General features: G+C 47.6%; 1 protein-coding gene across 2 annotated transcripts in view; it reads left to right on the forward strand.

Moving 5' to 3' along the window:
* The first annotated feature begins 7,382 nt into the window (after positions 1 to 7,382).
* The window catches only part of MIB2 (MIB E3 ubiquitin protein ligase 2), a 48,917-nt gene continuing 41,462 nt past the window's right edge, over positions 7,383 to 14,837 (forward strand). For both annotated transcript variants that reach the window (XM_086475997.1, XM_086475998.1), the window contains exons 1-2: positions 7,383 to 7,414; positions 7,857 to 7,990. The gene's annotated coding sequence lies outside the window, so the exon portion shown is untranslated. The remainder of the gene's footprint in view (positions 7,415 to 7,856; positions 7,991 to 14,837) is intronic.

Genomic DNA, 14,837 nt, shown 5'->3' on the forward strand with positions numbered 1-14,837 from the left:
TGCAGCAGGATGCTGCACTCACAGGCTTTCCCAAGCATTAGCATTCTGATGTGGTAGAAATTCATCCCATAATACAGTGCTGAGAATTTTAAAATAATAAAGAAGCCAAGATGCCTGCTGTCACCATTGCTAGCTAATTATAGCAGCATAGACAGACTTCCCTTGCAGAATTCCGCATACTGTATTCATCCGGCACAATAAATAAACCATATTAAGGAGGGAAGGCTGAGAAGACATATCTGATTTTGAAATTCTCTAGCCCTAAAATTAGAAATAGATGAAATAATTGAATGGCAATTTGCCTGATTTTTTTTTTTTCATCCAGCTTTTCGTCATGCCTCTAGATGTGCTTCTGCAGAAGTGGGTGGGAAAGAGCGGAGGGGAAGAACTATTTAGCAATTCATTAAGAGTTTCCCTATTGGACTCCTCCACTCAGCCCTGGGCTTTAGGCACGGCCACCCCAGATCTCCACTAGTCTTCCACCTGGCACTACTTGGACACTTAGCAAAGGCCAGAAGACCGGACGAGACAGATTCATCCAGACTTCTTTAATTTTCAGTGATGCTTGGCGTTGGAGGGAGCCTGTCTTAGATACTGTCTAGAGCAGCCACAGCAGGGAGAGAGGACTTCAGATAGACTTCAAACAGCAGAACTGCTGGCACAGGCGATTAGCGCTCGCAGATAAAGGCTGAGTCCTGAAGAGCAGGGAACTGGCCACTGCTGAGGGTGAGCATCCAGCGCTCAGGTCACGGGAACTTGTATCACCGCACTACAGAATCCACAGGGGCTCTGGAGAACCCCCGTCTAGAAAGTTTCCAAGCAGGCAGCACTGGTGCTCTCAAACACTTGCACATGACTTCTGTAGGGCCAGCTTCAGGTCCCGCGTCTCCAGATGGCATCGCTGCAGCACAGCTGGCAGACAGGTTTTTGTTGGCTGGCCAGAAGCTGGAGCATTGTGGAGACTAACCACAGCTGTTTCCACGAAAGCAACGAGGCCACCCAGCCTGTGTCCTCTCCAGAGGAGTGCAGTCAGGGGAATTTTGCAATGAGGGCGCCACAGGGGCTGATACTGACCCCTGACAGAGGGAGATGTCTCTGGTCTGTCACCTGCCTGGTACAACTACTCTTACTCTTCTTGGTATATAGCACCTTTTTTAGGAAAGCGTGACAGTAGTCACCAGCTACCCAGCAAGTGTATTTTGCTGCTGCTCGAACTGGCCAGGCAATACCACCAACGTTAACTCTGAAATTGCCAAGACAACGTTGCTGCTTGAACGTGGGGAGTGGAGAGGACGTGCTTTGTCAAGACGTGATCATTCTGGGTGGCTGACTTACTCAGCAGTTCTCAAAAAGTCACTTCCCCTCTTTTCAGGCTCTTCTCTTTTTTTTTTTTTTTTTTTTTTTTTCCCCACACTGAGCTTCTTGGGCTACCGTGTCTGGTCAGTGCCTGCTGCAGTAAGGCCTCAGCGTTATTTCAGGTTCAAGAACTAAAGCTCTAGCAGTTTCCAAACAAAGAACAACTGCAGGTAACAGCATGAGAGTTGCTGTAGTTTTGGGGATTAGTCTGCCCTGGCTCTCCAATATACTAAATCCTGGTAAAGCCTCCTACAACAAATCGTGCAAGGATTAACAAGTGCCTCCACCACCTAACGAATCATGACTATCCAAGCCAACTGCTGCAAACAGTAAGACTTGACTCGTGCACCACACATTGGACAGAATTGCTTGGCCTTCGTTCCTAGTCAGCACCAGCATTTGCAGACCCTTTACAGGGCGCTTTGGCATCAAGTCTCCAGATGTGGTTTCTAAAGCTCAGCCAACACCGCATTGTGCAGTGCCATGTATCTCCCTGCTGATCACAGCCCTGGCTGCTCAGAAAAAAGAATTAAAAGTAAATGGTTGCTAATACTTTCCTGATCCATTAGCTATTTGAGTCACACAGGGCAGTAAAGTGCTTGTTGCCTGTGCAGACAGCCGTTGCATTAAGATGTGTGTCTCTGTAATAGCTGAAATCTGAAAGAAGGCTAGACTACATTGGAGGAGAAAAGAAGGAAAAAAGAATTTGTATGTGTGATAACACCATCAAACAAGAGACGTTCAATTATTAAGACTGTTGCATGGTTTCTCCCTGCACGGCGATGGGAAAGGAGACTGGATCCCAGAGTTGGGGTGTAAACCAGCTGGTGCAAGGCATACCAGCTCAGCTGGCTTACTTCGTTGAACGAGTGACGCTGAAGGACTATCAAGCCTGCTGCCCTGTGCTCTAGCACTGAACGCACGCTAGTGCCGCTGGCTTCTCAGACACCCATGCTCAGAAGAAACAGAGCATGCAGCCCAGGATGAGCGGTCTGACCATGTCTACACTAAGCTACACATGTCTATCCAGGATTTCTGGAGGGTTACACAGCATTCTGGCTTGTTTGCTGACATTGCTGCTACCTCTCCGGTGGGAGCTCTGTGACCCAGTGCACCGCTTCTTACACTGTCATCCGTAGTGGTGTAAGTGGGATCAGATCCTGGTGCAAAGCCGGTGCGGTGAAGTGTATGGGGTAAGAGGGTAGATCCTGCTCATCTGATTTTACAGATGAAACTGAGACAGAGGCTGCTTGTCGCAGGACTCCAGGGAACTGGATGAAATTCAGAAGCAGAGAACAGTCCTTCTCTGGGCAGCACTGGCAGCACGATTACGCAGTTGCAGCCCCCAGGCTGAATACACGACACCAGGATATTTATTTGCCATTTGCCTTACTGATGGCAGGCTCCACTCAGCATATGCTTCGCAGAAACGTGTTAGCAAGTGTTTTAAAGTTCCCCCTGAGATTTCAAATTGATGTATGAAGATCCAAGCTGTCGCTAGTACTTTTTATCACACTGACTGGGCTGCAAAAAGAAAGATGGCAAAGGATTGTCAGCTAAGTGACTCAGTAGACTGTGCAAACACACGTAAGATGGCTCAGAGGAAAAACGCCACCGACCTCAGAAGTTATCAGATTTACACCACTGTAGGTGCCGGACCCACGCTTTGCTTATTATTTCTCAGTTACCTGATTTGCTTTTATGTTAATTGGATACAGAAGATTTCCCCAGATAGACACAAGCCTTTTAACACATATATCTGTTATATAATTGTCATAGTAGCTTTGCCACCACTCCTGGCTTATTCTAAATCTCCTGTTGTTTAGACCAGCTCCTGAAAGGCTCAAGGTATCAGGAAACAGTTCAGTTGTGAGAATCTGAAGGATTCAAAGCCTAAGGTTTGCATTAACTTGGAGCCATATTTTTTTCCGGTAAGAAACGTGGATTAAAAAATCAGGATAGTTGTTTTTCAGTGCTAAAAATTGTTGGAAATGAATAAAGAGGAATCCCCCTTGGGTTTGGATTCTATTAGGCTGAGGTTCCATTTGTTTCAGAGGAGAGACCTAGATGTGGAGCTGAACTTCCTCAAAGTTAATTCCCAAAGCTGGGTATTGGATGTAGGTCACTTTCTGGCTTGTTCTGAGACTCAGCTGAGCTAGAAATACTGCTCAGTTTTCTCTAAAAAGTAGAAGCCACACATATCCTTTCTGTTCTATCCAGGTCATTGCCTCTGAAGGCCGTGCCACAAGGTGTAATCGTAACATCAGCGCACATTTGCAACGCGTGAGCCAGGGAAAGCTGCCGTTCCCAGGCTTTGCTTTTCAGGAGAGAAGTCTCTGAACCAGCCGTTCCACATACAAATTCCTGTGTCAAGCATGAAAAATGGGCACCGCAGGACACAGTTTTTGGGGAAAATGTCCACCTATGTACGACCTGAAGATACATTTTGGACAACCTGTTCTCCCCTCAGCAGCCAATATTTTTTTCCCCATGTGCTGTTCAATCACCTTCGAAGAACATCACTAGATTTCTGCTGCTGGTGTTGCCACCATATAGGCACCTACCTGCCTGGCCCAAGGCTCACATGTGCCGTGTCAGTAAGCTGCAAAATGCTACGGAGACTTCCTTTGTAAAAAAAAAAAAAAAAGGCTGGTTAATTGGGCTAAATCCATATAGCTTGGCTGACCCTGAAGTGGCCTTCCACGTCTGCTAGAGAAGATGCCCAGAGCAGAAGCCTACAGAAACAGCCCGTGAATATTTCCGTGTAACAGCGGCATCCAGTGGGCAAAGGAAGATTCCGAGTCATGTATTTGGAAAACCCGGATAGGGCGGTGTAAGGGTTCCTCACCCACAGCCAGAGCTATGCCACTCCAGCCCGCTGCAGTAAGCGTTGTAGTGACCTCACTGAGCAAGAGACCGAGACGAGCTCCAGTTTACTAGATGCCAGAGGATGCACGTTGTAGAAATGTAGGATCGAAGAATCCTAGCAACACGGGGGCAGAAGAGGTCTCCAGAGGCCCTCCAAACCATGCCCTGCACCAGACAGCATCAGTTCTACCCTGTGTTTGCCTAACCAGTTCCTAATCCCTGCTCAGGCAGAGATTTCACGGCCCCTTGCCACTCTTCTGCAGCATTTCATCAGCCTTAGGAAGTTTTCCCTAACATCCAACCTGAGTTTTCGTCGCTGCATTTTGACCCATTACTTTTTGGCCGACCCTCTGAGCACACAAACCGGGTTATTTCTTTCTTCTCAGTATCAGCCTTGAGCACAAGGACAGTTACCTTGTTCTCTCAAGTCCTTCCTTCTCTCAGATACAGCACTTCCTACACCTGTCTTGAAGTTGGAAACCTCAAAAGGAAAACTCCTTATCTCCTGCTGACTGCCTCTGGGCTGTACGTGGCAGGCTGGCTCGTTTCTTTTCACAAATGTTGCCCCACTAGAAAAGATTCGCTGGAGCTCACACTTTTTCACACACCAGAGAGGTGTGCCCTTTGCAGTGTCTTTGGTGTTTAGCACAATCAAAATACCATCTCCAAAGGCAAAATCTCATCAAAATAATCACGATAACATTTTTATCTTGGCCATGCAGTAAGCTGCTGATGCTGTATGATGTTGTGCTTGAGAAGGTGACTTCACAGACAGTTTTCCAATTTTGGTTTGGGTTTTTTTTTTAAAAAAAGAAAGATTAGCTGAAAAAAAAAAAAGCCTGATATAACTTAGAGTCTGGGCATGCAAGTTCACAGGTTTGCAACAAGCACTGCCCAAAGTAAAGCCTAAGCTATGCTGGTATTTATCGAGCGAGCACAAAAGAAGCTGCTCTAAATGCGGATGGATCTTTTCAGACAATTGACGTTGGCTGTACTGACCTGTCTTTAATGTATTTCTGCGTTTATACCAACATCTACATCTGCCTGGCAAAAAGCAAGCGGAGGGAGGGAGCATTAGTGCATGTTTAGATCCGCTCACCGCATTCCCAAATACTTAACAGTACTCATTCTCCATCTTCTGGCCAAAGGGTAAAACGTGCTGCAGTTCTGGCCAGCACCAACTCAGATTCAATTCGCTTATTTTCACAATCACCCCAATGTGTGTTTAAAAAACAACGCTTTTACGCAACACAGAGGACAAGGGACACTGAGTCCTCCTCTTCAGCTTTTATCAAATGGCAACGACAAGGTTGGTTTTGGACAGGCCCTTTGTACCCTGTAGGCATAAAAGTTATGGTAACTGCTACTATGCTGTGGTGCTCTTTGTCTCAGAATTTGGCTCTCTTCAGTCTTCATAAGCCCTAGGCAACTCTGCTGCCTGGTGTCTTTCTTTCCTCCTCTTGAGTTTTAGGGCTCTAGAGGGTATTCCCGGTGGGCTAGTGGGAAAAGCAATGGCACATATGATTTTTTTTTTTGTGACCTCGCTGACATATTCCTGTTGTGAGCACAGGGACTTACACTGGCGAGTTCTGTGCTGTGGTCTTATCACGTTGCAGGTCTTCTGGGTTCGGCACAAACGTATTGCTCAATTTTACTGCTGTGAACGCTGTTCTTTGCTATCAATGCAGGCTACTCTTTTGATCCTTGTTCTGCTATGCCAGCCTGCATTAGCAAAGACTAAACGTGAAACAGAATTCCAATCCATTAGCTTCCACAGAGCCATGCTTGTTGTGCCACTGAGCGACAGAATGGGACAGGCAAGCCTGAACGGCGTTTACAAGGTGTCTCTGACCTCAGCGAGGGTAAAGTCAGTAGAGTGTGTCCTACCCCAGACACAAGAGATCCACAGGAACAGCGTCATCAGTGTCACCGGCAGAGAGATGATACAAACTCGTAAGTTGCCTCTGCCTCTTTGAAGAGAAAGTCACTATAAAAGTAGTCACACATTATGCTTTTTGATTCTCGTGCTCCGATTCACACATGGTGGCACTCAAGCAGGCAATACCTGAGCTGTGATCTTGCAAAAAAGACATCCCCGGCAGAGGGCTGTCCGGTCGACAGCAGGTAGAGGCTTTCAGAGCCCTCCTGGCTACCTGCCGAGCAAAGACGCGCGGCACCTTGCGAGGAGTTACACTGCTGTCTGGTTTGGCTGGGACGGAATCCCAGCCCAGCCATGCTGGGCAGGCCGTTAGCAGCTTCCAGTCAGCCAGGGCAGCTGACCTGAGCGAGCTACAGGTGTAGCCCATCCCGTAATGTCATGGTCCTTATAAAGGGGGGAGGTTTGCTGAGGAAAGGGAGCACCTGGGGGAGTTCCTGCTGGGGTTTCTCCTGCTCCTGAGGACTGTGATGGCCAGACGGTCTAGGCTGAGTATAACTTTGTCTACTTTATTTGTTTTGCTGTTTCATTAAATCTGTCTTTGCAACCTTTGAATCTCCTCTCCTTTTCCCTGATTCCCCTTCTCAGCTGGGGGGGGTGGTGGTGGGTGTTATGGGGTGATAGAATAACTGGTATAATTTAGCCTCTGCTAGGGTCTAAATGTAGACAACCACATCCCCAAGTGTCCCTTACAGTGGACTAAATTCTCCTAAAACCACCCCAAAAATTGAATGCTCAAACATTTAAAAAAGAGCATCCTGGCGTGGATCCTGCATCCTTTCACAACCAGCTCCTCCTGTGGGTTTCAAATGACCGTTTTGCCCGCGCAGGGGAAAACAGGCGACGACCCCAAATATTTATATGATCCTCGACACCCCAAAGGCGCCAGGCGAACCCGGAACACCCCGCGCAGCCCTCGGCCCCGCCACCCCGTCCCGCCCCAAGGGCCAGCGGCGCGTTTGCCGGGAGGGCAGGAGGCTTCGCGGCCTACCCCGGGCCTTGCCCCGGAGCTGCGGCGGAGGGATCCCGCCGCCAGCCGGCGCCGCCTCACCGCCCGCTCCCGGAGGCCCCGCGGCGGCTTGTAGTCGGCGGGGGCGAGCGGGGCGGGCAGAGGACTACCTCTCCCAGCATGCCCCGCCGGCTGTCACCGGGAGAGGCCTGGGCGGGGCGCGCGGGCGGCCCCGGGGGAGCGGGGGGTCGAGCGGCGCCGCTGCAGCACCCGCGGGGCCCGGCTCCGCGGCCGCTTCCCCGGGGGTAAGAGGGGGCACCCTGGAGCGAACAGGGCCCGGGGTGGGGGGGCAGCGTGGCGGCGGGGAGGGCTGCCTCAGCGCGGTGCCGCCGCTGTGGGTGCGAGGCCTGGGCGGCGCTGGGGTTGCCCCCGGGGCCTCCGGACGCCCCGGGGGTGGAGGGGTCTGTGGGTGCCGCTGCCGGGCAGGGCCTGGGGCGGGCCGGTTCCCGGGGGCGGGAAGGAGGGGGGGGAGGACGGCCGCGGTGCTGGTGGCGGTGGGGAGGTGCCTCCGCTGGGGGGAGGCTGCGGCCGGGCGTGAGCCCGCCTGTGGCGCGGCGGGTCCCGGGGCCGGTGCTGGGCTGGTGTCTCGTACGGCGGAGGTCTTGAGTGGGAAGGGAGGGGGTGGCCGCTGGCTGCAGCGATGGTGCCCACCTGAGCTGCTCCTCGTGTGTTGCTCTCTCTCCGTAGGCCACTGGAGTGGGTCTGCTGCTGGGGCTCCTGCGCCGAGAATGAGCGAGGGAAGGAAGCAAACGCAGCCCTTGGCTAAGGACAGTGGCTCTCCGAAGGGTTGTCTGAATTTGGTTCTCGCTCGGCTCTGTCAGGTACGTGTCTGTTTTTTTTTTTTTTTCCCCTTTTTCTTGCTTGCGCTAAGCTGGGAATAGGTCCGCTCTAAGCGGGCGGTTCTTTCTGCTGCGTTTAGCCAGGGTTGAGCCCATAGTTGGGCATGTCTGCTTGCTCCTGCTCCATTTTTATTTCTTTTCTTCTGGGTGGTGAGTGCAGGCTGCCCTGGAGGATGTAAACATACATCCTGTTTTCCTGTTCTGAAACAGGTACTGCAGGTAAGTCCTTACTTGCTGAGGTGAGAGCTGAGCGCGGAAACATTGGCAGTGATTCCTACTGGGCAATTTATATTGCTGGAGCATCTGCCGTATGCCGAATATGACTCAGAACTGAAGCACATGTGTTTTTTTTCCCTCTCCGGTGTTTCTGTGATATTTGCAATCTTCCTGAACTGAGAGAGTCATGAAAACAAGGGCCAAACTTAAACCTAGAGAAGATGGTACAGCTGCATTGGAAGTACCACATATGTTTGTTCTAGTTTGCCTGCAGACGCTCAGCTCCAGAACTTACTTTCTGAATGTAACAAATTCTAATTGCTACCTCACTTGAAAACAAGTGAGCTCTGGCTCACCTTCATGGGGGTCACTTGAGCTTGGCTTTCCTACTCAACCTTCTCTCTCTTGGCTAAGAGCCCCGTTATATGCTCTGCACTTCTCTGTTCCTATAGGAGGAGTTTATTTGTCTCAAATGAGATACCATTCTTGTTTCTCCTCCGTTCAACAGCTCCTTGGTTTCCTAAAACTACTTCCTGTGAAGAACAATGCAGTTGTTCATCCTTCTAGGTCCTTCCTCTGTGCTTAACCAAGTGAATTGTCAAGGGATGCAGTTACTGTAAATAACCCACGTTGTTATGATTGGAATGATGTTGTGTGTCATGTTGATAACAAATCAGAAAGAGGAAGCTTCAATAGCCTTTGCAGAGTCCTTGCCCTGTTTTGAGCTTTGCCTTCTGCTCTGAGTTATAGGTGCCTAGGTTTGTGTCTGGAGCTGCTAACTTCCACTGGGCAGATGGTGGTTCCCTTCAAGAAGTTCGTTCTTAAGGTGGCCAACAGACAGAGCCGTAGATTGGGTGTCAGGGGCCTCGCCTTGTAGTCCCAGCTCTATCACTGATGTATCTTCAGTGCCTTATGCCTGTTTTCCCGCACTGATCTTGCCTGTTTCTGTGGTGGAAGGACACGAGTTCATTTAGGACTGGCAAGTGTGCCTGCAGCATATTAACAAAGGGTTATCTAGTTGTTGAACAGCATTGCCACCGGTTGTTTTCTTGAATACTTATTCTTTTTTTAGGCTTCAAAAGGGTAAATGTTTCCCATCCCTTTCTCTTTGCACAGCATACCTCTCTGAGTCACCGACGTAAGAAGAATCTTTATAATTGTATGATATTTGGGATGGCTTAATTCTCTGCCTATTATGATACCACTGTATAGCTTCGTATGTTTTGACATTTGTTTTGAATGCATGTTTGAAGCTCTGTGACTGAAAATCCTGTGCCAAATTAGTGTATAAAGAATGGGTACTATTTTCCTGCTTTGGTCTGCAATGGCCACTAATCCACTGCTGGATTTGTTTGGAAGAACTGGGAGTCAATGCATAGCCTCTTCTCACAAAAACTTTCACAGATGTCTTGGGAGTTGCAAAAACTGTAGAAGGTACTACAAGTGCGGTGGTTGCAGTTGTCTCCTTCCATTTTTACTTGGAAAGCGGTATGTCCTGGCTTTCGAAGCTACCTTGATGAACAAGTAGGTCACCACATGACCGCCATGGGCTATTCAGAGCTGCGGCCGTTCTCTGAAACGAGCTCATCTCTTGCCTTGCGTTTGTGTAGCATTAGTGTTGGTCGCTCGCAGAGACCACCTTGGTTGCCTGTGGTTTCGCTGAAGTTGAAGGCTTTCTCCAACTTGACAATTGAGCTCTCCTAGGTCGTGTTGCCCCTGCCTGCCTGTTCCCATCAAATCCGTTTGCCTTGCTCATCATCTCTGATACAGAACTGCTCGTGGGCTCTGGCAGAATTCAGGGTCATGCTGAATGTGACCGTACCACTTGTGACAGGACTGATCATGCCCTTTCATTTTGAGCTGCTGTTTTCCAGGGATCCAGGAATAGAATGCAAAGTCCTGTGAGCAGATTCCTAGTTGTTTTTCAAGGATTCTGATTCATGGCTTATCAAGGGCAGCAATGGAGGGGCCGGGGTGTTGTAATACAGTGTGCTCAGCGGGAGGCCGATGCAACTTTCAGTACACTCTCACTAGACGCTCTGATTGACGAGAGATCATTGGATGCTCTTTTCTCCTGAGGCAAACAATGAGGAAGTGAAGTCTTTTTTTTTTTTCTTGGGAGGCTTTAAATATTTCTGCTCCCTCTGTAATGAGAGCTGCAGTGGTGTTTGAAATCTCTGAGAATATCGAACAAGTCTTCTAGCATTTAGACTGGCTGTGTGTGGAAAATGGCATCAGTGAAGCTCCGTGCATGTTAGTAGGACACTAAATGGCTTCATCTTGGACCTCGATCCGCATTCCTTGATGTGACCCCGAGGAATGCAAGGATGCATGATGGATCATGGGTTGATACTTCCCCCCCACCCCCCTGTGAGTAATATGGGCCAGTCTGTGGAGAACAGAACTTGGAGCTTCGTGAGCTTTGTTCCTGGCTCTGCCACCAATTCCATATATAACTGTGGCTCCATTTCCCATCTGTAAAGTGTTCTTGCATTCTTTAAAGTACTTGGCTATCCAGAGCTGAAAGATAACATCTGTGCTTCTAAAATGTACAAACTTGTAAGTGGATTGGTGTATGGTGTACGTGCTGACCCTCAAACCTCCGTTAAGTACCAGGGAGGAAAGCAACAGCTAACTACTCAATTCATTCTGCTCCTACGCAGCTGATGTCTCTCTAGCCAAAGGCATGTCAAGATAGATTAGACTTAAACCTTTTGATCTGCTTTTAGAGCACAGAAAGGTCAAGTTTCAGGCTGGAAATTGACGGGAGTGCAATGTTGACCCTTCTGAAAGCCTGAAGGGGAATCCGAAAGTTGGTAGGATGAGCTCTCGAGGCTCGTCAGAGATCCAGCGGGTTTTATGCTCCAGCTTGCTCTGCACTGGAGTCTGAAGTAGCTACTTTTCATTTGGAACAACAGTTGGAGGAAGCTGTGTTCCGAACTTGGGTGATTTGTAATCCTATTGTATCACCACTGCTGAGGGTACCAGAGTGTAAACACCTATGAACAGCCGTATCTCAGAACCACAGTACTGTGTTTTCTCCAACCTGCTATTCAATCACGTGTCTACCAGCAGGACTTCAGGCTTAATTCATCTTGATTTTTTTTTTAACATCTGCAGTAATGATAGACTTCTAATTTTGAATGACTTCTGGGGAAACTTACTGCCTTTGTGGACAGACAAGGCAGTTGTAAATAGATTGGAGGATTATGAACTTTTAAGTGATTTAACCTAGATTTTCATGGTAAGTAGGAGTTGATAGGTGGTGGGAGAGAGATGCGGACCTGGGCTTTACCTAAGGCTCAACACCATCAGTTCTGGGCCAGATGGTCTTGCTCCTAAGAAATATATTAGAGCGATGTCTGAGTAAGATCACAGCTGAAATCTGTTGCCAAGACAGATTTCTCACTGATGGAATATGTTTGTGTGGTCCTCTATCTCCAGGTGATTGAAAATAGCTCTGGAAGGGATTTTGGTGAGGACACCTAGTCCATCCTTTTTCACAAGGCATGGTAAACTACACCAAAACCATTCCTGAGAGGCATGTAGAGCTGGTTCTTGAAGTAATGGAGATTTTATGGCTTCCCTGGATGGGTTGGGTTTGACTTTTTTTTTAACATTTTGACTTTTGTCAGTGTTCTGAATGGGCACAAAAAGACCTGCTAGCCAGTGCAAGGGGCTTGACCATTGACCTCTTAATGCCAATGGCCAGAAAAACAATGGTGACTTGGCAGAAGAGGGGAAGGGAGTTGCTCAGTGCAATGTTTGTTTTGTTTGTTTTCCTTATGCCACAGGGATCTTCCATAGAGGGTATAGGAAAGTTTAAAATACCAATATCCTATATGTTTTTTCTACGGGAAAATTCCCTTTTCTAAAGGCAAGAAGACCTTAATTCAAACTTAGCAAATAATTGCTTTTTTTGAACAATATCACCTCGTGGTTGTGTGTGGTTTTGGGTGGGTGGTATGTTTGTTTTTACTGTAATGCAATGTGAATCTAACTCTGAAATCTGCTATTGAGGAAAAAGTGGATTCTCATCAGCCTCAGCTACTGAGCTTTTCAAGGCTTGAGGCAGCAATCTGCAAACTGTCAGGTCCAATTAAAGCAAATGGCTGGAGCTGTTTTTTCTCCCTCCTGGAGAGAACGCAGTTCATCAAAAGCCAGAAGGAAATTTCATCGGGCTCATGAGCAATTATCTTGTGGGGTGTAATAAGAGAAATCCACTAGATGCCCAGTGTGAACTTTCACTCATAATCACTCTTAATTCTCCAGTGGGCAGATGAGCACTGATCTCAGCAATTTAGAGCCTGAAGTTTCTGTGTTCAGTAGAAGCTGGTAGAGGGAACTTGTTCTTTTGTAGGGCTTGGCTGATGTTAGCTTGTAAATATGAATTTTGAACGTCTCTGACCTGGTAAAAGATATTCCACTTTGCTGTGTGTTGTGGGTTAAGCCTGATGGGCAGTGAAGTGCCACACAGCTGCTTGCTCGCTTCCACCCCAGTGGGGTAGGGAGGAGAACTGGAAGGGTGAAATTGAGAAAGCAGGACTTCATCAGGTATAACAGTTGCTTGGGAAAGTAAACACCGTTACTCCCAGCTTTTATTGCTGAGCACAATGTCTTATTGGATATGCCTTTGGTCAGTTGGGGTCAGCTGGCCTGGCTGTGTTCCCTCCCAAATTCTTGTGTACCATCGGCCTACTCCCTGGCAGGGCAGTGTGAGAAACAGAAAAGGCTTTGATACTGCGTAAGGACTGTTCAGCGATAGCTAAAACACCAGTATGTTATCAACACTGTCCAAAACGGCGCACCATACAAGCTACTATGAAGAAAATTAACTCTGTCCTAGCCAAACCCAGTACACTGTGGTATGCTACAACTTCTGTGGTTGGAAGCTTGTGACAGCTGTTTATTTTTGGCTTACTGGTGGTGTTGCCCAAAGGTTGTGTTTGCATTTGTATGGTTTAAAGCAAATATTGACCTACTGTGTGATCCAGTTTAGTTTATGGGTTTAGTCCATTAGTTATCACGGAGTTGATTCATTAAAAATACTGTGCTATATCTTTGCTCCCGGTCGATCGTGTGGCTGATACTGTCACTTTCCGTTTAACTTATTTTGTTACTCATTGCTGACAAAAATCCCTTTTCGGTCCATAGAACTTGGTGACAAAACCAGTTTGGATTGAGGGTATGCGGATGAGTGCTTGGGTTTTGAAGCAGTTCACTTTTCTGTGTCTGTTGTCATCGCAGTCGAGTTGAAGTTTGAGTAGAGTGGGAATTGAAGGTTCAAGGCCAACTCAGTTCTGATCTGATAGCTCTAGAAGGCCACAAGCTTTTCGTGCATGCCTTCACAACCAGCTGGAAGACATTCTCAGATTAGTACATTTCTTGAGACTTCAGCCATATTGAAGCGCTGGTTTTTTGAATCCCATCTGTGATCACAATTAAGGAGAGGTGTCTTCTGTCTGAGCCTTCAGTTGTGGTGGTCCTGGGTCTGAAAGTAGGCAGTACTTTTTGGTTGTTTAACCTCAGAAATACAGAGGACTTCGCAGCGTTCAGGTATAACAACAGAGGAGTCTTGTCCCCAATGTTTGTACTTAAACCCAAGAAATTTAAATGTTGTAACAAGGAAAATGGAAGATAAACCTGCAGGGTTTTTTGAATACCATCTTACTCTTTGGCAGCATATGGGATGTTGGTCTTCTCGGGCTGTGGAGACAGTTTTTTCCTATTGCATCCTCCTTGCAGTCCAGATGATAGTCCAGTACATGCAGACTGTTAAACATAAAGAGAGGTACTGCCTTTCCACCTAAGGGACAAGTGTGGTGGTGCTTGTGTGTTTCATTTTCTTGTTTGTTGTCATGCATTTTCTTCTTCTGGTGATGTATGAAGGCAGCATGGCCTTGAGACTGAGTCACTCCACTGGGATTAGTGTAACCTGGTGCTTCTGGCTCTGCCATGGACAGTCTCGGAAGAATCAGAGTGTTCCTCCGTCAAAATGCTGAATGAGGATCTAGGATTTCGTCCAGTTGTCTGTTGTGCTCTTCCTTAGCTAAGCAGAGCCCACCTTTGTGTGTCACGCAGCAGCTGGCCCAGTTGGCTTTTGTGTCCACCGAAGCTATTAGGTACTTGCATGTAATGAACCTGAAAATGTAAGGTACATAACTTCTGTATAACTTCCATCTTTAGGATCTATTCTGAGATTGTGTGCCATTTTTTAGGAAACCAGAATGCTGGTGTCAGGCTTCTCAGAATGGTTTGCACAAAACTACTGTTATTGGGTATTAATACATTTGCTGGTGCTTCTTTTAGGCCTGCAGCCTTTAACAAAATGAAAGAATAGTTGGTAAGCCAGCATGATAAACCACTGAAAGTATCACTTGAAAGGGAAGCCAAGGTTCTCTTCTCACTGTAACAACTCAGTGCTAGAACACAGTCAGTGTAGCTTGCATGTAAAATTCGGTTTAGGCAAAACAGATCAATGGCCTGGCATTTGTAAAGGACAAGTGTTGACTGTGGTGATAAAATGCACTCAACGGGACTGTCTTTAAGCATAGTGCCTGGCTAGTTATTTTTAGCATTTCCTCACTCTGTGTCCCAGTATTTCAGGATGTGT

The sequence above is a fragment of the Leptosomus discolor genome, chromosome 20 (assembly GCF_034619465.1).
Source record: "Leptosomus discolor isolate bLepDis1 chromosome 20, bLepDis1.hap2, whole genome shotgun sequence".
NCBI classification, from domain to species: domain Eukaryota; kingdom Metazoa; phylum Chordata; class Aves; order Leptosomiformes; family Leptosomidae; genus Leptosomus; species Leptosomus discolor.